At 33.7% G+C, this 23,454-nt stretch overlaps 18 non-coding genes across 18 annotated transcripts; all 18 read left to right on the forward strand.

Annotated features, from left to right (window-relative positions):
- The first annotated feature begins 545 nt into the window (after nt 1-545).
- Nucleotides 546-617, forward strand: TRNAG-UCC (transfer RNA glycine (anticodon UCC)). Its single transcript has one exon. It is a non-coding gene; the product is annotated as a tRNA-Gly (tRNA).
- A 1,486-nt stretch (nt 618-2,103) lies between these two features.
- Nucleotides 2,104-2,175, forward strand: TRNAG-UCC (transfer RNA glycine (anticodon UCC)). Its single transcript has one exon. It is a non-coding gene; the product is annotated as a tRNA-Gly (tRNA).
- A 1,461-nt stretch (nt 2,176-3,636) lies between these two features.
- On the forward strand, nt 3,637-3,708 carry TRNAG-UCC (transfer RNA glycine (anticodon UCC)). Its single transcript has one exon. It is a non-coding gene; the product is annotated as a tRNA-Gly (tRNA).
- Nucleotides 3,709-5,194: 1,486 nt separating this feature from the next.
- Nucleotides 5,195-5,266, forward strand: TRNAG-UCC (transfer RNA glycine (anticodon UCC)). Its single transcript has one exon. It is a non-coding gene; the product is annotated as a tRNA-Gly (tRNA).
- A 1,067-nt stretch (nt 5,267-6,333) lies between these two features.
- TRNAG-UCC (transfer RNA glycine (anticodon UCC)) lies at nt 6,334-6,405 on the forward strand. The gene has a single exon. It is a non-coding gene; the product is annotated as a tRNA-Gly (tRNA).
- Nucleotides 6,406-7,472: 1,067 nt separating this feature from the next.
- On the forward strand, nt 7,473-7,544 carry TRNAG-UCC (transfer RNA glycine (anticodon UCC)). Its single transcript has one exon. It is a non-coding gene; the product is annotated as a tRNA-Gly (tRNA).
- Nucleotides 7,545-8,611: 1,067 nt separating this feature from the next.
- TRNAG-UCC (transfer RNA glycine (anticodon UCC)) lies at nt 8,612-8,683 on the forward strand. Its single transcript has one exon. It is a non-coding gene; the product is annotated as a tRNA-Gly (tRNA).
- Nucleotides 8,684-10,889: 2,206 nt separating this feature from the next.
- Nucleotides 10,890-10,961, forward strand: TRNAG-UCC (transfer RNA glycine (anticodon UCC)). The gene has a single exon. It is a non-coding gene; the product is annotated as a tRNA-Gly (tRNA).
- A 1,067-nt stretch (nt 10,962-12,028) lies between these two features.
- TRNAG-UCC (transfer RNA glycine (anticodon UCC)) lies at nt 12,029-12,100 on the forward strand. The gene has a single exon. It is a non-coding gene; the product is annotated as a tRNA-Gly (tRNA).
- Nucleotides 12,101-12,748: 648 nt separating this feature from the next.
- TRNAG-UCC (transfer RNA glycine (anticodon UCC)) lies at nt 12,749-12,820 on the forward strand. Its single transcript has one exon. It is a non-coding gene; the product is annotated as a tRNA-Gly (tRNA).
- A 1,067-nt stretch (nt 12,821-13,887) lies between these two features.
- On the forward strand, nt 13,888-13,959 carry TRNAG-UCC (transfer RNA glycine (anticodon UCC)). Its single transcript has one exon. It is a non-coding gene; the product is annotated as a tRNA-Gly (tRNA).
- Nucleotides 13,960-15,026: 1,067 nt separating this feature from the next.
- Nucleotides 15,027-15,098, forward strand: TRNAG-UCC (transfer RNA glycine (anticodon UCC)). Its single transcript has one exon. It is a non-coding gene; the product is annotated as a tRNA-Gly (tRNA).
- Nucleotides 15,099-16,885: 1,787 nt separating this feature from the next.
- On the forward strand, nt 16,886-16,957 carry TRNAG-UCC (transfer RNA glycine (anticodon UCC)). The gene has a single exon. It is a non-coding gene; the product is annotated as a tRNA-Gly (tRNA).
- A 648-nt stretch (nt 16,958-17,605) lies between these two features.
- TRNAG-UCC (transfer RNA glycine (anticodon UCC)) lies at nt 17,606-17,677 on the forward strand. Its single transcript has one exon. It is a non-coding gene; the product is annotated as a tRNA-Gly (tRNA).
- Nucleotides 17,678-18,744: 1,067 nt separating this feature from the next.
- Nucleotides 18,745-18,816, forward strand: TRNAG-UCC (transfer RNA glycine (anticodon UCC)). Its single transcript has one exon. It is a non-coding gene; the product is annotated as a tRNA-Gly (tRNA).
- A 648-nt stretch (nt 18,817-19,464) lies between these two features.
- On the forward strand, nt 19,465-19,536 carry TRNAG-UCC (transfer RNA glycine (anticodon UCC)). Its single transcript has one exon. It is a non-coding gene; the product is annotated as a tRNA-Gly (tRNA).
- A 1,067-nt stretch (nt 19,537-20,603) lies between these two features.
- Nucleotides 20,604-20,675, forward strand: TRNAG-UCC (transfer RNA glycine (anticodon UCC)). The gene has a single exon. It is a non-coding gene; the product is annotated as a tRNA-Gly (tRNA).
- Nucleotides 20,676-22,161: 1,486 nt separating this feature from the next.
- On the forward strand, nt 22,162-22,233 carry TRNAG-UCC (transfer RNA glycine (anticodon UCC)). The gene has a single exon. It is a non-coding gene; the product is annotated as a tRNA-Gly (tRNA).
- The last annotated feature ends 1,221 nt before the right edge of the window (nt 22,234-23,454 follow it).

Below are 23,454 nucleotides of genomic sequence, written 5' to 3' on the forward strand. Positions count from 1 at the left end.
TTTCCATCATCAAAAGAAGTGCATTGCAGTCAATTACTGGATTAACAGTGTATTCTTTTCATTTTTTAAGATCATAAGCTCCTTAGAGAATGTTTCTTGTTTTGAAGAAATCAGGAATACACTGACCAAGAAATGCCCTTTCAACAAATGGGAAGCTTTCTTGGTATGTGTAGCACTTATGGGGTATGGACAGAGTCATGGCTTTGTCATTCACAGAATACTAGATTTATGGCATCTTAAAAATATCCAACTCTAAATAGTCTTATGTAAATTAGGCTATTAAATATATTTTCCTATTATCTGCTTTAACATTTGATTCAAATTCTCTTTTCCAAAAGTGCCAAAAAGTGGACTTCAGTGGACATCATGTTTATTTATTCATTTGCATTTTTAACCTAATTTGTGCATTGTATTAATATTTTCCATCATCAAAAGAAGTGCATTGCAGTCAATTAATGGATTAACAGTGTAGAGCATTGAAATCATACAATCAGGTGTTGTGGCTTACAGATTTGACTAACAAATGCCCTTTTGAAAACCAGGAAGCGTTGGTGGTATAGTGGTGAGCATAGCTGCCTTCCAAGCAGTTGACCCAGGTTCGATTCCCGGCCAACGCATAGTTTGTATTCAATTTTTAAGATCATAAACTCCTTAGAGAATTATTCTTGTTTTGAAGGAATTAGGAATACACTGATCAAGACATGCCATTTCAAAAAAAGGGAAGCTTTGTTGGTATGTGTAGCACTGGCCAACGCATGATTTTTCTTGTGCATTCTTTTCATTTTTTAAGATCATAAGCTCCTTAGAGAATGTTTCTTGTTTTGAAGAAATCAGGAATACACTGACCAAGAAATGCCCTTTCAACAAATGGGAAGCTTTGTTGGTATGTGTAGCACTTATGGGATATGGACAGAGTCATGGCTTTGTCATTCACAGAATACTAGATTTATGGCATCTTAAAAATATCCAGCTCTGAATAGTCTTATGTAAATTAGGCTATTAAATATATTTTCCTATTATCTGCTTTAGCATGTGATTCAAATTCTCTTTTCCAAAAGTGCCAAAAAGTGGACTTCAGTGGACATCATGTTTATTTATTCATTTACATTTTAAACCTATTTTGTGCATTGTATTAATATTTTCCATCATCAAAAGAAGTGCATTGCAGTCAATTACTGGATTATCAGTGTATTCTTTTCATTTTTTAAGATCATAAGCTCCTTACAGAATGTTTCTTATTTTGAAGAAATCAGGAATACACTGACCAAGAAATGCCCTTTCAACAAATGGGAAGCTTTCTTGGTATGTGTAGCACTTATGGGGTATGGACAGAGTCATGGCTTTGTCATTCACAGAATACTAGATTTATGGCATCTTAAAAATATCCAACTCTGAATAGTCTTATGTAAATTAGGCTATTAAATATATTTTCCTATTATCTGCTTTAACATTTGATTCAAATTCTCTTTTCCAAAAGTGCCAAAAAGTGGACTTCAGTGGACATCATGTTTATTTATTCATTTACATTTTAAACCTATTTTGTGCATTGTATTAATATTTTCCATCATCAAAAGAAGTGCATTGCAGTCAATTACTGGATTAACAGTGTATTCTTTTCATTTTTTAAGATCATAAGCTCCTTAGAGAATGTTTCTTGTTTTGAAGAAATCAGGAATACACTGACCAAGAAATGCCCTTTCAACAAATGGGAAGCTTTCTTGGTATGTGTAGCACTTATGGGGTATGGACAGAGTCATGGCTTTGTCATTCACAGAATACTAGATTTATGGCATCTTAAAAATATCCAACTCTAAATAGTCTTATGTAAATTAGGCTATTAAATATATTTTCCTATTATCTGCTTTAACATTTGATTCAAATTCTCTTTTCCAAAAGTGCCAAAAAGTGGACTTCAGTGGACATCATGTTTATTTATTCATTTGCATTTTTAACCTAATTTGTGCATTGTATTAATATTTTCCATCATCAAAAGAAGTGCATTGCAGTCAATTAATGGATTAACAGTGTAGAGCATTGAAATCATACAATCAGGTGTTGTGGCTTACAGATTTGACTAACAAATGCCCTTTTGAAAACCAGGAAGCGTTGGTGGTATAGTGGTGAGCATAGCTGCCTTCCAAGCAGTTGACCCGGGTTCGGTTCCCGGCCAACGCATAGTTTGTATTCAATTTTTAACCTAATTTACCTAATTAACCTAATACACTGATCAAGAAATGCCCTTTCAAAAAAAGGGAAGCTTTGTTGGTATGTGTAGCACTGGCCAACGCATGATTTTTCTTGTGCATTCTTTTCATTTTTTAAGATCATAAGCTCCTTAGAGAATGTTTCTTGTTTTGAAGAAATCAGGAATACACTGACCAAGAAATGCCCTTTCAACAAATGGGAAGCTTTGTTGGTATGTGTAGCACTTATGGGATATGGACAGAGTCATGGCTTTGTCATTCACAGAATACTAGATTTATGGCATCTTAAAAATATCCAGCTCTGAATAGTCTTATGTAAATTAGGCTATTAAATATATTTTCCTATTATCTGCTTTAGCATGTGATTCAAATTCTCTTTTCCAAAAGTGCCAAAAAGTGGACTTCAGTGGACATCATGTTTATTTATTCATTTACATTTTAAACCTATTTTGTGCATTGTATTAATATTTTCCATCATCAAAAGAAGTGCATTGCAGTCAATTACTGGATTATCAGTGTATTCTTTTCATTTTTTAAGATCATAAGCTCCTTACAGAATGTTTCTTATTTTGAAGAAATCAGGAATACACTGACCAAGAAATGCCCTTTCAACAAATGGGAAGCTTTCTTGGTATGTGTAGCACTTATGGGGTATGGACAGAGTCATGGCTTTGTCATTCACAGAATACTAGATTTATGGCATCTTAAAAATATCCAACTCTGAATAGTCTTATGTAAATTAGGCTATTAAATATATTTTCCTATTATCTGCTTTAACATTTGATTCAAATTCTCTTTTCCAAAAGTGCCAAAAAGTGGACTTCAGTGGACATCATGTTTATTTATTCATTTACATTTTAAACCTATTTTGTGCATTGTATTAATATTTTCCATCATCAAAAGAAGTGCATTGCAGTCAATTACTGGATTAACAGTGTATTCTTTTCATTTTTTAAGATCATAAGCTCCTTAGAGAATGTTTCTTGTTTTGAAGAAATCAGGAATACACTGACCAAGAAATGCCCTTTCAACAAATGGGAAGCTTTCTTGGTATGTGTAGCACTTATGGGGTATGGACAGAGTCATGGCTTTGTCATTCACAGAATACTAGATTTATGGCATCTTAAAAATATCCAACTCTAAATAGTCTTATGTAAATTAGGCTATTAAATATATTTTCCTATTATCTGCTTTAACATTTGATTCAAATTCTCTTTTCCAAAAGTGCCAAAAAGTGGACTTCAGTGGACATCATGTTTATTTATTCATTTGCATTTTTAACCTAATTTGTGCATTGTATTAATATTTTCCATCATCAAAAGAAGTGCATTGCAGTCAATTAATGGATTAACAGTGTAGAGCATTGAAATCATACAATCAGGTGTTGTGGCTTACAGATTTGACTAACAAATGCCCTTTTGAAAACCAGGAAGCGTTGGTGGTATAGTGGTGAGCATAGCTGCCTTCCAAGCAGTTGACCCGGGTTCGATTCCCGGCCAACACATAGTTTGTATTCAATTTTTAAGATCATAAACTCCTTAGAGAATTATTCTTGTTTTGAAGGAATTAGGAATACACTGACCAAGAAATGCCCTTTCAAAAAACGGGAAGCTTTGTTGGTATGTGTCGCACTGGCCAAAGCATGATTTTTCTTGTTTATTCTTTTCATTTTTTAAGATCATAAGCTCCTTAGAGAATGTTTCTTGTTTTGAAGAAATCAGGAATACACTGACCAAGAAATGCCCTTTCAACAAATGGGAAGCTTTGTTGGTATGTGTAGCACTTATGGGGTATGGACAGAGTCATGGCTTTGTCATTCACAGAATACTAGATTTATGGCATCTTAAAAATATCCAGCTCTGAATAGTCTTATGTAAATTAGGCTATTAAATATATTTTCCTATTATCTGCTTTAGCATGTGATTCAAATTCTCTTTTCCAAAAGTGCCAAAAAGTGGACTTCAGTGGACATCATGTTTATTTATTCATTTACATTTTAAACCTATTTTGTGCATTGTATTAATATTTTCCATCATCAAAAGAAGTGCATTGCAGTCAATTACTGGATTATCAGTGTATTCTTTTCATTTTTTAAGATCATAAGCTCCTTACAGAATGTTTCTTGTTTTGAAGAAATCAGGAATACACTGACCAAGAAATGCCCTTTCAACAAATGGGAAGCTTTCTTGGTATGTGTAGCACTTATGGGGTATGGACAGAGTCATGGCTTTGTCATTCACAGAATACTAGATTTATGGCATCTTAAAAATATCCAACTCTGAATAGTCTTATGTAAATTAGGCTATTAAATATATTTTCCTATTATCTGCTTTAACATTTGATTCAAATTCTCTTTTCCAAAAGTGCCAAAAAGTGGACTTCAGTGGACATCTTGTTTATTTATTCATTTACATTTTAAACCTATTTTGTGCATTGTATTAATATTTTCCATCATCAAAAGAAGTGCATTGCAGTCAATTACTGGATTAACAGTGTATTCTTTTCATTTTTTAAGATCATAAGCTCCTTAGAGAATGTTTCTTGTTTTGAAGAAATCAGGAATACACTGACCAAGAAATGCCCTTTCAACAAATGGGAAGCTTTCTTGGTATGTGTAGCACTTATGGGGTATGGACAGAGTCATGGCTTTGTCATTCACAGAATACTAGATTTATGGCATCTTAAAAATATCCAACTCTAAATAGTCTTATGTAAATTAGGCTATTAAATATATTTTCCTATTATCTGCTTTAACATTTGATTCAAATTCTCTTTTCCAAAAGTGCCAAAAAGTGGACTTCAGTGGACATCATGTTTATTTATTCATTTGCATTTTTAACCTAATTTGTGCATTGTATTAATATTTTCCATCATCAAAAGAAGTGCATTGCAGTCAATTAATGGATTAACAGTGTAGAGCATTGAAATCATACAATCAGGTGTTGTGGCTTACAGATTTGACTAACAAATGCCCTTTTGAAAACCAGGAAGCGTTGGTGGTATAGTGGTGAGCATAGCTGCCTTCCAAGCAGTTGACCCGGGTTCGATTCCCGGCCAACGCATAGTTTGTATTCAATTTTTAAGATCATAAACTCCTTAGAGAATTATTCTTGTTTTGAAGGAATTAGGAATACACTGATCAAGAAATGCCCTTTCAAAAAAAGGGAAGCTTTGTTGGTATGTGTAGCACTGGCCAACGCATGATTTTTCTTGTGCATTCTTTTCATTTTTTAAGATCATAAGCTCCTTAGAGAATGTTTCTTGTTTTGAAGAAATCAGGAATACACTGACCAAGAAATGCCCTTTCAACAAATGGGAAGCTTTGTTGGTATGTGTAGCACTTATGGGATATGGACAGAGTCATGGCTTTGTCATTCACAGAATACTAGATTTATGGCATCTTAAAAATATCCAGCTCTGAATAGTCTTATGTAAATTAGGCTATTAAATATATTTTCCTATTATCTGCTTTAGCATGTGATTCAAATTCTCTTTTCCAAAAGTGCCAAAAAGTGGACTTCAGTGGACATCATGTTTATTTATTCATTTACATTTTAAACCTATTTTGTGCATTGTATTAATATTTTCCATCATCAAAAGAAGTGCATTGCAGTCAATTACTGGATTATCAGTGTATTCTTTTCATTTTTTAAGATCATAAGCTCCTTAGAGAATGTTTCTTATTTTGAAGAAATCAGGAATACACTGACCAAGAAATGCCCTTTCAACAAATGGGAAGCTTTCTTGGTATGTGTAGCACTTATGGGGTATGGACAGAGTCATGGCTTTGTCATTCACAGAATACTAGATTTATGGCATCTTAAAAATATCCAACTCTGAATAGTCTTATGTAAATTAGGCTATTAAATATATTTTCCTATTATCTGCTTTAACATTTGATTCAAATTCTCTTTTCCAAAAGTGCCAAAAAGTGGACTTCAGTGTACATCATGTTTATTTATTCATTTGCATTTTTAACCTAATTTGTGCATTGTATTAATATTTTCCATCATCAAAAGAAGTGCATTGCAGTCAATTAATGGATTAACAGTGTAGAGCATTGAAATCATACAATCAGGTGTTGTGGCTTACAGATTTGACTAACAAATGCCCTTTTGAAAACCAGGAAGCGTTGGTGGTATAGTGGTGAGCATAGCTGCCTTCCAAGCAGTTGACCCGGGTTCGATTCCCGGCCAACGCATAGTTTGTATTCAATTTTTAAGATCATAAACTCCTTAGAGAATTATTCTTGTTTTGAAGGAATTAGGAATACACTGACCAAGAAATGCCCTTTCAAAAAACGGGAAGCTTTGTTGGTATGTGTCGCACTGGCCAAAGCATGATTTTTCTTGTTTATTCTTTTCATTTTTTAAGATCATAAGCTCCTTAGAGAATGTTTCTTGTTTTGAAGAAATCAGGAATACACTGACCAAGAAATGCCCTTTCAACAAATGGGAAGCTTTGTTGGTATGTGTAGCACTTATGGGATATGGACAGAGTCATGGCTTTGTCATTCACAGAATACTAGATTTATGGCATCTTAAAAATATCCAGCTCTGAATAGTCTTATGTAAATTAGGCTATTAAATATATTTTCCTATTATCTGCTTTAGCATGTGATTCAAATTCTCTTTTCCAAAAGTGCCAAAAAGTGGACTTCAGTGGACATCATGTTTATTTATTCATTTACATTTTAAACCTATTTTGTGCATTGTATTAATATTTTCCATCATCAAAAGAAGTGCATTGCAGTCAATTACTGGATTATCAGTGTATTCTTTTCATTTTTTAAGATCATAAGCTCCTTACAGAATGTTTCTTGTTTTGAAGAAATCAGGAATACACTGACCAAGAAATGCCCTTTCAACAAATGGGAAGCTTTCTTGGTATGTGTAGCACTTATGGGGTATGGACAGAGTCATGGCTTTGTCATTCACAGAATACTAGATTTATGGCATCTTAAAAATATCCAACTCTGAATAGTCTTATGTAAATTAGGCTATTAAATATATTTTCCTATTATCTGCTTTAACATTTGATTCAAATTCTCTTTTCCAAAAGTGCCAAAAAGTGGACTTCAGTGTACATCATGTTTATTTATTCATTTGCATTTTTAACCTAATTTGTGCATTGTATTAATATTTTCCATCATCAAAAGAAGTGCATTGCAGTCAATTAATGGATTAACAGTGTAGAGCATTGAAATCATACAATCAGGTGTTGTGGCTTACAGATTTGACTAACAAATGCCCTTTTGAAAACCAGGAAGCGTTGGTGGTATAGTGGTGAGCATAGCTGCCTTCCAAGCAGTTGACCCGGCTTCGATTCCCGGCCAACGCATAGTTTGTATTCAATTTTTAAGATCATAAACTCCTTAGAGAATTATTCTTGTTTTGAAGGAATTAGGAATACACTGACCAAGAAATGCCCTTTCAAAAAACGGGAAGCTTTGTTGGTATGTGTAGCACTGGCCAACGCATGATTTTTCTTGTGTATTCTTTTCATTTTTTAAGATCATAAGCTCCTTAGAGAATGTTTCTTGTTTTGAAGAAATCAGGAATACACTGACCAAGAAATGCCCTTTCAACAAATGGGAAGCTTTGTTGGTATGTGTAGCACTTATGGGGTATGGACAGAGTCATGGCTTTGTCATTCACAGAATACTAGATTTATGGCATCTTAAAAATATCCAACTCTGAATAGTCTTATGTAAATTAGGCTATTAAATATATTTTCCTATTATCTGCTTTAACATTTGATTCAAATTCTCTTTTCCAAAAGTGCCAAAAAGTGGACTTCAGTGGACATCATGTTTATTTATTCATTTACATTTTAAACCTATTTTGTGCATTGTATTAATATTTTCCATCATCAAAAGAAGTGCATTGCAGTCAATTACTGGATTAACAGTGTATTCTTTTCATTTTTTAAGATCATAAACTCCTTAGAGAATGTTTCTTGTTTTGAAGAAATCAGGAATACACTGACCAAGAAATGCCCTTTCAACAAATGGGAAGCTTTCTTGGTATGTGTAGCACTTATGGGGTATGGACAGAGTCATGGCTTTGTCATTCACAGAATACTAGATTTATGGCATCTTAAAAATATCCAACTCTGAATAGTCTTATGTAAATTAGGCTATTAAATATATTTTCCTATTATCTGCTTTAACATTTGATTCAAATTCTCTTTTCCAAAAGTGCCAAAAAGTGGACTTCAGTGTACATCATGTTTATTTATTCATTTGCATTTTTAACCTAATTTGTGCATTGTATTAATATTTTCCATCATCAAAAGAAGTGCATTGCAGTCAATTAATGGATTAACAGTGTAGAGCATTGAAATCATACAATCAGGTGTTGTGGCTTACAGATTTGACTAACAAATGCCCTTTTGAAAACCAGGAAGCGTTGGTGGTATAGTGGTGAGCATAGCTGCCTTCCAAGCAGTTGACCCGGCTTCGATTCCCGGCCAACGCATAGTTTGTATTCAATTTTTAAGATCATAAACTCCTTAGAGAATTATTCTTGTTTTGAAGGAATTAGGAATACACTGACCAAGAAATGCCCTTTCAAAAAACGGGAAGCTTTGTTGGTATGTGTAGCACTGGCCAACGCATGATTTTTCTTGTGTATTCTTTTCATTTTTTAAGATCATAAGCTCCTTAGAGAATGTTTCTTGTTTTGAAGAAATCAGGAATACACTGACCAAGAAATGCCCTTTCAACAAATGGGAAGCTTTGTTGGTATGTGTAGCACTTATGGGGTATGGACAGAGTCATGGCTTTGTCATTCACAGAATACTAGATTTATGGCATCTTAAAAATATCCAACTCTGAATAGTCTTATGTAAATTAGGCTATTAAATATATTTTCCTATTATCTGCTTTAACATTTGATTCAAATTCTCTTTTCCAAAAGTGCCAAAAAGTGGACTTCAGTGGACATCATGTTTATTTATTCATTTACATTTTAAACCTATTTTGTGCATTGTATTAATATTTTCCATCATCAAAAGAAGTGCATTGCAGTCAATTACTGGATTAACAGTGTATTCTTTTCATTTTTTAAGATCATAAACTCCTTAGAGAATGTTTCTTGTTTTGAAGAAATCAGGAATACACTGACCAAGAAATGCCCTTTCAACAAATGGGAAGCTTTCTTGGTATGTGTAGCACTTATGGGGTATGGACAGAGTCATGGCTTTGTCATTCACAGAATACTAGATTTATGGCATCTTAAAAATATCCAACTCTAAATAGTCTAATGTAAATTAGGCTATTAAATATATTTTCCTATTATCTGCTTTAACATTTGATTCAAATTCTCTTTTCCAAAAGTGCCAAAAAGTGGACTTCAGTGGACATCATGTTTATTTATTCATTTGCATTTTTAACCTAATTTGTGCATTGTATTAATATTTTCCATCATCAAAAGAAGTGCATTGCAGTCAATTAATGGATTAACAGTGTAGAGCATTGAAATCATACAATCAGGTGTTGTGGCTTACAGATTTGACTAACAAATGCCCTTTTGAAAACCAGGAAGCGTTGGTGGTATAGTGGTGAGCATAGCTGCCTTCCAAGCAGTTGACCTGGCTTCGATTCCCGGCCAACGCATAGTTTGTATTCAATTTTTAAGATCATAAACTCCTTAGAGAATTATTCTTGTTTTGAAGGAATTAGGAATACACTGACCAAGAAATGCCCTTTCAAAAAACGGGAAGCTTTGTTGGTATGTGTAGCACTGGCCAACGCATGATTTTTCTTGTGTATTCTTTTCATTTTTTAAGATCATAAGCTCCTTAGAGAATGTTTCTTGTTTTGAAGAAATCAGGAATACACTGACCAAGAAATGCCCTTTCAACAAATGGGAAGCTTTGTTGGTATGTGTAGCACTTATGGGGTATGGACAGAGTCATGGCTTTGTCATTCACAGAATACAAGATTTATGGCATCTTAAAAATATCCAACTCTGAATAGTCTTATGTAAATTAGGCTATTAAATATATTTTCCTATTATCTGCTTTAACATTTGATTCAAATTCTCTTTTCCAAAAGTGCCAAAAAGTGGACTTCAGTGGACATCATGTTTATTTATTCATTTACATTTTAAACCTATTTTGTGCATTGTATTAATATTTTCCATCATCAAAAGAAGTGCATTGCAGTCAATTACTGGATTAACAGTGTATTCTTTTCATTTTTTAAGATCATAAACTCCTTAGAGAATGTTTCTTGTTTTGAAGAAATCAGGAATACACTGACCAAGAAATGCCCTTTCAACAAATGGGAAGCTTTCTTGGTATGTGTAGCACTTATGGGGTATGGACAGAGTCATGGCTTTGTCATTCACAGAATACTAGATTTATGGCATCTTAAAAATATCCAACTCTAAATAGTCTAATGTAAATTAGGCTATTAAATATATTTTCCTATTATCTGCTTTAACATTTGATTCAAATTCTCTTTTCCAAAAGTGCCAAAAAGTGGACTTCAGTGGACATCATGTTTATTTATTCATTTGCATTTTTAACCTAATTTGTGCATTGTATTAATATTTTCCATCATCAAAAGAAGTGCATTGCAGTCAATTAATGGATTAACAGTGTAGAGCATTGAAATCATACAATCAGGTGTTGTGGCTTACAGATTTGACTAACAAATGCCCTTTTGAAAACCAGGAAGCGTTGGTGGTATAGTGGTGAGCATAGCTGCCTTCCAAGCAGTTGACCCGGCTTCGATTCCCGGCCAACGCATAGTTTGTATTCAATTTTTAAGATCATAAACTCCTTAGAGAATTATTCTTGTTTTGAAGGAATTAGGAATACACTGACCAAGAAATGCCCTTTCAAAAAACGGGAAGCTTTGTTGGTATGTGTAGCACTGGCCAACGCATGATTTTTCTTGTGTATTCTTTTCATTTTTTAAGATCATAAGCTCCTTAGAGAATGTTTCTTGTTTTGAAGAAATCAGGAATACACTGACCAAGAAATGCCCTTTCAACAAATGGGAAGCTTTGTTGGTATGTGTAGCACTTATGGGGTATGGACAGAGTCATGGCTTTGTCATTCACAGAATACTAGATTTATGGCATCTTAAAAATATCCAACTCTGAATAGTCTTATGTAAATTAGGCTATTAAATATATTTTCCTATTATCTGCTTTAACATTTGATTCAAATTCTCTTTTCCAAAAGTGCCAAAAAGTGGACTTCAGTGGACATCATGTTTATTTATTCATTTACATTTTAAACCTATTTTGTGCATTGTATTAATATTTTCCATCATCAAAAGAAGTGCATTGCAGTCAATTACTGGATTAACAGTGTATTCTTTTCATTTTTTAAGATCATAAACTCCTTAGAGAATGTTTCTTGTTTTGAAGAAATCAGGAATACACTGACCAAGAAATGCCCTTTCAACAAATGGGAAGCTTTCTTGGTATGTGTAGCACTTATGGGGTATGGACAGAGTCATGGCTTTGTCATTCACAGAATACTAGATTTATGGCATCTTAAAAATATCCAACTCTAAATAGTCTAATGTAAATTAGGCTATTAAATATATTTTCCTATTATCTGCTTTAACATTTGATTCAAATTCTCTTTTCCAAAAGTGCCAAAAAGTGGACTTCAGTGGACATCATGTTTATTTATTCATTTGCATTTTTAACCTAATTTGTGCATTGTATTAATATTTTCCATCATCAAAAGAAGTGCATTGCAGTCAATTAATGGATTAACAGTGTAGAGCATTGAAATCATACAATCAGGTGTTGTGGCTTACAGATTTGACTAACAAATGCCCTTTTGAAAACCAGGAAGCGTTGGTGGTATAGTGGTGAGCATAGCTGCCTTCCAAGCAGTTGACCCGGGTTCGATTCCCGGCCAACGCATAGTTTGTATTCAATTTTTAAGATCATAAACTCCTTAGAGAATTATTCTTGTTTTGAAGGAATTAGGAATACACTGACCAAGAAATGCCCTTTCAAAAAACGGGAAGCTTTGTTCGTATGTGTCGCACTGGCCAAAGCATGATTTTTCTTGTGTATTCTTTTCATTTTTTAAGATCATAAGCTCCTTAGAGAATGTTTCTTGTTTTGAAGAAATCAGGAATACACTGACCAAGAAATGCCCTTTCAACAAATGGGAAGCTTTGTTGGTATGTGTAGCACTTATGGGGTATGGACAGAGTCATGGCTTTGTCATTCACAGAATACTAGATTTATGGCATCTTAAAAATATCCAACTCTGAATAGTCTTATGTAAATTAGGCTATTAAATATATTTTCCTATTATCTGCTTTAACATTTGATTCAAATTCTCTTTTCCAAAAGTGCCAAAAAGTGGACTTCAGTGGACATCATGTTTATTTATTCATTTGCATTTTTAACCTAATTTGTGCATTGTATTAATATTTTCCATCATCAAAAGAAGTGCATTGCAGTCAATTAATGGATTAACAGTGTAGAGCATTGAAATCATACAATCAGGTGTTGTGGCTTACAGATTTGACTAACAAATGCCCTTTTGAAAACCAGGAAGCGTTGGTGGTATAGTGGTGAGCATAGCTGCCTTCCAAGCAGTTGACCCGGCTTCGATTCCCGGCCAACGCATAGTTTGTATTCAATTTTTAAGATCATAAACTCCTTAGAGAATTATTCTTGTTTTGAAGGAATTAGGAATACACTGACCAAGAAATGCCCTTTCAAAAAACGGGAAGCTTTGTTGGTATGTGTAGCATTGGCCAACGCATGATTTTTCTTGTGTATTCTTTTCATTTTTTAAGATCATAAGCTCCTTAGAGAATGTTTCTTGTTTTGAAGAAATCAGGAATACACTGACCAAGAAATGCCCTTTCAACAAATGGGAAGCTTTGTTGGTATGTGTAGCACTTATGGGATATGGACAGAGTCATGGCTTTGTCATTCAGAGAATACTAGATTTATGGCATCTTAAAAATATCCAGCTCTGAATAGTCTTATGTAAATTAGGCTATTAAATATATTTTCCTATTATCTGCTTTAGCATGTGATTCAAATTCTCTTTTCCAAAAGTGCCAAAAAGTCGACTTCAGTGGACATCATGTTTATTTATTCATTTACATTTTAAACCTATTTTGTGCATTGTATTAATATTTTCCATCATCAAAAGAAGTGCATTGCAGTCAATTACTGGATTAACAGTGTATTCTTTTCATTTTTTAAGATCATAAGCTCCTTAGAGAATGTTTCTTGTTTTGAAGAAATCAGGAATACACTGACCAAGAAATGCCCTTTCAACAAATGGGAAGCTTTCTTGGTATGTGTAGCACTTATGGGGTATGGACAGAGTCATGGCTTTGTCATTCACAGAATACTAGATTTATGGCATCTTAAAAATATCCAACTCTAAATAGTCTTATGTAAATTAGGCTATTAAATATATTTTCCTATTATCTGCTTTAACATTTGATTCAAATTCTCTTTTCCAAAAGTGCCAAAAAGTGGACTTCAGTGGACATCATGTTTATTTATTCATTTGCATTTTTAACCTAATTTGTGCATTGTATTAATATTTTCCATCATCAAAAGAAGTGCATTGCAGTCAATTAATGGATTAACAGTGTAGAGCATTGAAATCATACAATCAGGTGTTGTGGCTTACAGATTTGACTAACAAATGCCCTTTTGAAAACCAGGAAGCGTTGGTGGTATAGTGGTGAGCATAGCTGCCTTCCAAGCAGTTGACCCGGGTTCGATTCCCGGCCAACGCATAGTTTGTATTCAATTTTTAAGATCATATACTCCTTAGAGAATTATTCTTGTTTTGAAGGAATTAGGAATACACTGACCAAGAAATGCCCTTTCAAAAAACGGGAAGCTTTGTTGGTATGTGTCGCACTGGCCAAAGCATGATTTTTCTTGTTTATTCTTTTCATTTTTTAAGATCATAAGCTCCTTAGAGAATGTTTCTTGTTTTGAAGAAATCAGGAATACACTGACCAAGAAATGCCCTTTCAACAAATGGGAAGCTTTGTTGGTATGTGTAGCACTTATGGGATATGGACAGAGTCATGGCTTTGTCATTCACAGAATACTAGATTTATGGCATCTTAAAAATATCCAGCTCTGAATAGTCTTATGTAAATTAGGCTATTAAATATATTTTCCTATTATCTGCTTTAGCATGTGATTCAAATTCTCTTTTCCAAAAGTGCCAAAAAGTGGACTTCAGTGGACATCATGTTTATTTATTCATTTACATTTTAAACCTATTTTGTGCATTGTATTAATATTTTCCATCATCAAAAGAAGTGCATTGCAGTCAATTACTGGATTAACAGTGTATTCTTTTCATTTTTTAAGATCATAAGCTCCTTAGAGAATGTTTCTTGTTTTGAAGAAATCAGGAATACACTGACCAAGAAATGCCCTTTCAACAAATGGGAAGCTTTCTTGGTATGTGTAGCACTTATGGGGTATGGACAGAGTCATGGCTTTGTCATTCACAGAATACTAGATTTATGGCATCTTAAAAATATCCAACTCTAAATAGTCTTATGTAAATTAGGCTATTAAATATATTTTCCTATTATCTGCTTTAACATTTGATTCAAATTCTCTTTTCCAAAAGTGCCAAAAAGTGGACTTCAGTGGACATCATGTTTATTTATTCATTTGCATTTTTAACCTAATTTGTGCATTGTATTAATATTTTCCATCATCAAAAGAAGTGCATTGCAGTCAATTAATGGATTAACAGTGTAGAGCATTGAAATCATACAATCAGGTGTTGTGGCTTACAGATTTGACTAACAAATGCCCTTTTGCAAACCAGGAAGCGTTGGTGGTATAGTGGTGAGCATAGCTGCCTTCCAAGCAGTTGACCCGGGTTCGATTCCCGGCCAACGCATAGTTTGTATTCAATTTTTAAGATCATAAACTCCTTAGAGAATTATTCTTGTTTTGAAGGAATTAGGAATACACTGACCAAGAAATGCCCTTTCAAAAAACGGGAAGCTTTGTTGGTATGTGTCGCACTGGCCAAAGCATGATTTTTCTTGTTTATTCTTTTCATTTTTTAAGATCATAAGCTCCTTAGAGAATGTTTCTTGTTTTGAAGAAATCAGGAATACACTGACCAAGAAATGCCCTTTCAACAAATGGGAAGCTTTGTTGGTATGTGTAGCACTTATGGGATATGGACAGAGTCATGGCTTTGTCATTCACAGAATACTAGATTTATGGCATCTTAAAAATATCCAGCTCTGAATAGTCTTATGTAAATTAGGCTATTAAATATATTTTCCTATTATCTGCTTTAGCATGTGATTCAAATTCTCTTTTCCAAAAGTGCCAAAAAGTGGACTTCAGTGGACATCATGTTTATTTATTCATTTACATTTTAAACCTATTTTGTGCATTGTATTAATATTTTCCATCATCAAAAGAAGTGCATTGCAGTCAATTACTGGATTATCAGTGTATTCTTTTCATTTTTTAAGATCATAAGCTCCTTACAGAATGTTTCTTGTTTTGAAGAAATCAGGAATACACTGACCAAGAAATGCCCTTTCAACAAATGGGAAGCTTTCTTGGTATGTGTAGCACTTATGGGGTATGGACAGAGTCATGGCTTTGTCATTCACAGAATACTAGATTTATGGCATCTTAAAAATATCCAACTCTGAATAGTCTTATGTAAATTAGGCTATTAAATATATTTTCCTATTATCTGCTTTAACATTTGATTCAAATTCTCTTTTCCAAAAGTGCCAAAAAGTGGACTTCAGTGGACATCATGTTTATTTATTCATTTACATTTTAAACCTATTTTGTGCATTGTATTAATATTTTCCATCATCAAAAGAAGTGCATTGCAGTCAATTAATGGATTAACAGTGTAGAGCATTGAAATCATACAATCAGGTGTTGTGGCTTACAGATTTGACTAACAAATGCCCTTTTGAAAACCAGGAAGTGTTGGTGGTATAGTGGTGAGCATAGCTGCCTTCCAAGCAGTTGACCCAGGTTCGATTCCCGGCCAACGCATAGTTTGTATTCAATTTTTAAGATCATAAACTCCTTAGAGAATTATTCTTGTTTTGAAGGAATTAGGAATACACTGACCAAGAAATGCCCTTTCAAAAAATGGGAAGCTTTGTTGGTATGTGTCGCACTGGCCAATGCATGATTTTTCTTGTGTATTCTTTTCATTTTTTAAGATCATAAGCTCCTTAGAGAATGTTTCTTGTTTTGAAGAAATCAAGAATACACTGACCAAGAAATGCCCTTTCAACAAATGGGAAGCTTTCTTGGTATGTGTAGCACTTATGGGGTATGGACAGAGTCATGGCTTTGTCATTCACAGAATACTAGATTTATGGCATCTTAAAAATATCCAACTCTGAATAGTCTTATGTAAATTAGGCTATTAAATATATTTTCCTATTATCTGCTTTAACATTTGATTCAAATTCTCTTTTCCAAAAGTGCCAAAAAGTGGACTTCAGTGTACATCATGTTTATTTATTCATTTGCATTTTTTACCTAATTTGTGCATTGTATTAATATTTTCCATCATCAAAAGAAGTGCATTGCAGTCAATTAATGGATTAACAGTGTAGAGCATTGAAATCATACAATCAGGTGTTGTGGCTTACAGATTTGACTAACAAATGCCCTTTTGAAAACCAGGAAGCGTTGGTGGTATAGTGGTGAGCATAGCTGCCTTCCAAGCAGTTGACCCGGCTTCGATTCCCGGCCAACGCATAGTTTGTATTCAATTTTTAAGATCATAAACTCCTTAGAGAATTATTCTTGTTTTGAAGGAATTAGGAATACACTGACCAAGAAATGCCCTTTCAAAAAACGGGAAGCTTTGTTGGTATGTGTAGCACTGGCCAACGCATGATTTTTCTTGTGTATTCTTTTCATTTTTTAAGATCATAAGCTCCTTAGAGAATGTTTCTTGTTTTGAAGAAATCAGGAATACACTGACCAAGAAATGCCCTTTCAACAAATGGGAAGCTTTGTTGGTATGTGTAGCACTTATGGGGTATGGACAGAGTCATGGCTTTGTCATTCACAGAATACTAGATTTATGGCATCTTAAAAATATCCAACTCTGAATAGTCTTATGTAAATTAGGCTATTAAATATATTTTCCTATTATCTGCTTTAACATTTGATTCAAATTCTCTTTTCCAAAAGTGCCAAAAAGTGGACTTCAGTGGACATCATGTTTATTTATTCATTTGCATTTTTAACCTAATTTGTGCATTGTATTAATATTTTCCATCATCAAAAGAAGTGCATTGCAGTCAATTAATGGATTAACAGTGTAGAGCATTGAAATCATACAATCAGGTGTTGTGGCTTACAGATTTGACTAACAAATGCCCTTTTGAAAACCAGGAAGCGTTGGTGGTATAGTGGTGAGCATAGCTGCCTTCCAAGCAGTTGACCCGGCTTCGATTCCCGGCCAACGCATAGTTTGTATTCAATTTTTAAGATCATAAACTCCTTAGAGAATTATTCTTGTTTTGAAGGAATTAGGAATACACTGACCAAGAAATGCCCTTTCAAAAAACGGGAAGCTTTGTTGGTATGTGTAGCATTGGCCAACGCATGATTTTTCTTGTGTATTCTTTTCATTTTTTAAGATCATAAGCTCCTTAGAGAATGTTTCTTGTTTTGAAGAAATCAGGAATACACTGACCAAGAAATGCCCTTTCAACAAATGGGAAGCTTTGTTGGTATGTGTAGCACTTATGGGATATGGACAGAGTCATGGCTTTGTCATTCAGAGAATACTAGATTTATGGCATCTTAAAAATATCCAGCTCTGAATAGTCTTATGTAAATTAGGCTATTAAATATATTTTCCTATTATCTGCTTTAGCATGTGATTCAAATTCTCTTTTCCAAAAGTGCCAAAAAGTCGACTTCAGTGGACATCATGTTTATTTATTCATTTACATTTTAAACCTATTTTGTGCATTGTATTAATATTTTCCATCATCAAAAGAAGTGCATTGCAGTCAATTACTGGATTAACAGTGTATTCTTTTCATTTTTTAAGATCATAAGCTCCTTAGAGAATGTTTCTTGTTTTGAAGAAATCAGGAATACACTGACCAAGAAATGCCCTTTCAACAAATGGGAAGCTTTCTTGGTATGTGTAGCACTTATGGGGTATGGACAGAGTCATGGCTTTGTCATTCACAGAATACTAGATTTATGGCATCTTAAAAATATCCAACTCTAAATAGTCTTATGTAAATTAGGCTATTAAATATATTTTCCTATTATCTGCTTTAACATTTGATTCAAATTCTCTTTTCCAAAAGTGCCAAAAAGTGGACTTCAGTGGACATCATGTTTATTTATTCATTTGCATTTTTAACCTAATTTGTGCATTGTATTAATATTTTCCATCATCAAAAGAAGTGCATTGCAGTCAATTAATGGATTAACAGTGTAGAGCATTGAAATCATACAATCAGGTGTTGTGGCTTACAGATTTGACTAACAAATGCCCTTTTGAAAACCAGGAAGCGTTGGTGGTATAGTGGTGAGCATAGCTGCCTTCCAAGCAGTTGACCCGGGTTCGATTCCCGGCCAACGCATAGTTTGTATTCAATTTTTAAGATCATAAACTCCTTAGAGAATTATTCTTGTTTTGAAGGAATTAGGAATACACTGACCAAGAAATGCCCTTTCAAAAAACGGGAAGCTTTGTTCGTATGTGTCGCACTGGCCAAAGCATGATTTTTCTTGTGTATTCTTTTCATTTTTTAAGATCATAAGCTCCTTAGAGAATGTTTCTTGTTTTGAAGAAATCAGGAATACACTGACCAAGAAATGCCCTTTCAACAAATGGGAAGCTTTGTTGGTATGTGTAGCACTTATGGGGTATGGACAGAGTCATGGCTTTGTCATTCACAGAATACTAGATTTATGGCATCTTAAAAATATCCAACTCTGAATAGTCTTATGTAAATTAGGCTATTAAATATATTTTCCTATTATCTGCTTTAACATTTGATTCAAATTCTCTTTTCCAAAAGTGCCAAAAAGTGGACTTCAGTGGACATCATGTTTATTTATTCATTTGCATTTTTAACCTAATTTGTGCATTGTATTAATATTTTCCATCATCAAAAGAAGTGCATTGCAGTCAATTAATGGATTAACAGTGTAGAGCATTGAAATCATACAATCAGGTGTTGTGGCTTACAGATTTGACTAACAAATGCCCTTTTGAAAACCAGGAAGCGTTGGTGGTATAGTGGTGAGCATAGCTGCCTTCCAAGCAGTTGACCCGGCTTCGATTCCCGGCCAACGCATAGTTTGTATTCAATTTTTAAGATCATAAACTCCTTAGAGAATTATTCTTGTTTTGAAGGAATTAGGAATACACTGACCAAGAAATGCCCTTTCAAAAAACGGGAAGCTTTGTTGGTATGTGTAGCATTGGCCAACGCATGATTTTTCTTGTGTATTCTTTTCATTTTTTAAGATCATAAGCTCCTTAGAGAATGTTTCTTGTTTTGAAGAAATCAGGAATACACTGACCAAGAAATGCCCTTTCAACAAATGGGAAGCTTTGTTGGTATGTGTAGCACTTATGGGATATGGACAGAGTCATGGCTTTGTCATTCAGAGAATACTAGATTTATGGCATCTTAAAAATATCCAGCTCTGAATAGTCTTATGTAAATTAGGCTATTAAATATATTTTCCTATTATCTGCTTTAGCATGTGATTCAAATTCTCTTTTCCAAAAGTGCCAAAAAGTCGACTTCAGTGGACATCATGTTTATTTATTCATTTACATTTTAAACCTATTTTGTGCATTGTATTAATATTTTCCATCATCAAAAGAAGTGCATTGCAGTCAATTACTGGATTAACAGTGTATTCTTTTCATTTTTTAAGATCATAAGCTCCTTAGAGAATGTTTCTTGTTTTGAAGAAATCAGGAATACACTGACCAAGAAATGCCCTTTCAACAAATGGGAAGCTTTCTTGGTATGTGTAGCACTTATGGGGTATGGACAGAGTCATGGCTTTGTCATTCACAGAATACTAGATTTATGGCATCTTAAAAATATCCAACTCTAAATAGTCTTATGTAAATTAGGCTATTAAATATATTTTCCTATTATCTGCTTTAACATTTGATTCAAATTCTCTTTTCCAAAAGTGCCAAAAAGTGGACTTCAGTGGACATCATGTTTATTTATTCATTTGCATTTTTAACCTAATTTGTGCATTGTATTAATATTTTCCATCATCAAAAGAAGTGCATTGCAGTCAATTAATGGATTAACAGTGTAGAGCATTGAAATCATACAATCAGGTGTTGTGGCTTACAGATTTGACTAACAAATGCCCTTTTGAAAACCAGGAAGCGTTGGTGGTATAGTGGTGAGCATAGCTGCCTTCCAAGCAGTTGACCCGGGTTCGATTCCCGGCCAACGCATAGTTTGTATTCAATTTTTAAGATCATATACTCCTTAGAGAATTATTCTTGTTTTGAAGGAATTAGGAATACACTGACCAAGAAATGCCCTTTCAAAAAACGGGAAGCTTTGTTGGTATGTGTCGCACTGGCCAAAGCATGATTTTTCTTGTTTATTCTTTTCATTTTTTAAGATCATAAGCTCCTTAGAGAATGTTTCTTGTTTTGAAGAAATCAGGAATACACTGACCAAGAAATGCCCTTTCAACAAATGGGAAGCTTTGTTGGTATGTGTAGCACTTATGGGATATGGACAGAGTCATGGCTTTGTCATTCACAGAATACTAGATTTATGGCATCTTAAAAATATCCAGCTCTGAATAGTCTTATGTAAATTAGGCTATTAAATATATTTTCCTATTATCTGCTTTAGCATGTGATTCAAATTCTCTTTTCCAAAAGTGCCAAAAAGTGGACTTCAGTGGACATCATGTTTATTTATTCATTTACATTTTAAACCTATTTTGTGCATTGTATTAATATTTTCCATCATCAAAAGAAGTGCATTGCAGTCAATTACTGGATTATCAGTGTATTCTTTTCATTTTTTAAGATCATAAGCTCCTTACAGAATGTTTCTTGTTTTGAAGAAATCAGGAATACACTGACCAAGAAATGCCCTTTCAACAAATGGGAAGCTTTCTTGGTATGTGTAGCACTTATGGGGTATGGACAGAGTCATGGCTTTGTCATTCACAGAATACTAGATTTATGGCATCTTAAAAATATCCAACTCTGAATAGTCTTATGTAAATTAGGCTATTAAATATATTTTCCTATTATCTGCTTTAACATTTGATTCAAATTCTCTTTTCCAAAAGTGCCAAAAAGTGGACTTCAGTGGACATCATGTTTATTTATTCATTTACATTTTAAACCTATTTTGTGCATTGTATTAATATTTTCCATCATCAAAAGAAGTGCATTGCAGTCAATTACTGGATTAACAGTGTATTCTTTTCATTTTTTAAGATCATAAGCTCCTTAGAGAATGTTTCTTGTTTTGAAGAAATCAGGAATACACTGACCAAGAAATGCCCTTTCAACAAATGGGAAGCTTTCTTGGTATGTGTAGCACTTATGGGGTATGGACAGAGTCATGGCTTTGTCATTCACAGAATACTAGATTTATGGCATCTTAAAAATATCCAACTCTAAATAGTCTTATGTAAATTAGGCTATTAAATATATTTTCCTATTATCTGCTTTAACATTTGATTCAAATTCTCTTTTCCAAAAGTGCCAAAAAGTGGACTTCAGTGGACATCATGTTTATTTATTCATTTGCATTTTTAACCTAATTTGTGCATTGTATTAATATTTTCCATCATCAAAAGAAGTGCATTGCAGTCAATTAATGGATTAACAGTGTAGAGCATTGAAATCATACAATCAGGTGTTGTGGCTTACAGATTTGACTAACAAATGCCCTTTTGAAAACCAGGAAGCGTTGGTGGTATAGTGGTGAGCATAGCTGCCTTCCAAGCAGTTGACCCGGGTTCGATTCCCGGCCAACGCATAGTTTGTATTCAATTTTTAAGATCATAAACTCCTTAGAGAATTATTCTTGTTTTGAAGGAATTAGGAATACACTGACCAAGAAATGCCCTTTCAAAAAACGGGAAGCTTTGTTGGTATGTGTCGCACTGGCCAAAGCATGATTTTTCTTGTTTATTCTTTTCATTTTTTAAGATCATAAGCTCCTTAGAGAATGTTTCTTGTTTTGAAGAAATCAGGAATACACTGACCAAGAAATGCCCTTTCAACAAATGGGAAGCTTTGTTGGTATGTGTAGCACTTATGGGATATGGACAGAGTCATGGCTTTGTCATTCACAGAATACTAGATTTATGGCATCTTAAAAATATCCAGCTCTGAATAGTCTTATGTAAATTAGGCTATTAAATATATTTTCCTATTATCTGCTTTAGCATGTGATTCAAATTCTCTTTTCCAAAAGTGCCAAAAAGTGGACTTCAGTGGACATCATGTTTATTTATTCATTTACATTTTAAACCTATTTTGTGCATTGTATTAATATTTTCCATCATCAAAAGAAGTGCATTGCAGTCAATTACTGGATTATCAGTGTATTCTTTTCATTTTTTAAGATCATAAGCTCCTTACAGAATGTTTCTTGTTTTGAAGAAATCAGGAATACACTGACCAAGAAATGCCCTTTCAACAAATGGGAAGCTTTCTTGGTATGTGTAGCACTTATGGGGTATGGACAGAGTCATGGCTTTGTCATTCACAGAATACTAGATTTATGGCATCTTAAAAATATCCAACTCTGAATAGTCTTATGTAAATTAGGCTATTAAATATATTTTCCTATTATCTGCTTTAACATTTGATTCAAATTCTCTTTTCCAAAAGTGCCAAAAAGTGGACTTCAGTGGACATCATGTTTATTTATTCATTTACATTTTAAACCTATTTTGTGCATTGTATTAATATTTTCCATCATCAAAAGAAGTGCATTGCAGTCAATTAATGGATTAACAGTGTAGAGCATTGAAATCATACAATCAGGTGTTGTGGCTTACAGATTTGACTAACAAATGCCCTTTTGAAAACCAGGAAGTGTTGGTGGTATAGTGGTGAGCATAGCTGCCTTCCAAGCAGTTGACCCAGGTTCGATTCCCGGCCAACGCATAGTTTGTATTCAATTTTTAAGATCATAAACTCCTTAGAGAATTATTCTTGTTTTGAAGGAATTAGGAATACACTGACCAAG

Source organism: Taudactylus pleione, unplaced genomic scaffold (genome assembly GCF_031769625.1).
Source record: "Taudactylus pleione unplaced genomic scaffold, aTauple2 ptg000467l, whole genome shotgun sequence".
Taxonomy (NCBI): domain Eukaryota; kingdom Metazoa; phylum Chordata; class Amphibia; order Anura; family Myobatrachidae; genus Taudactylus; species Taudactylus pleione.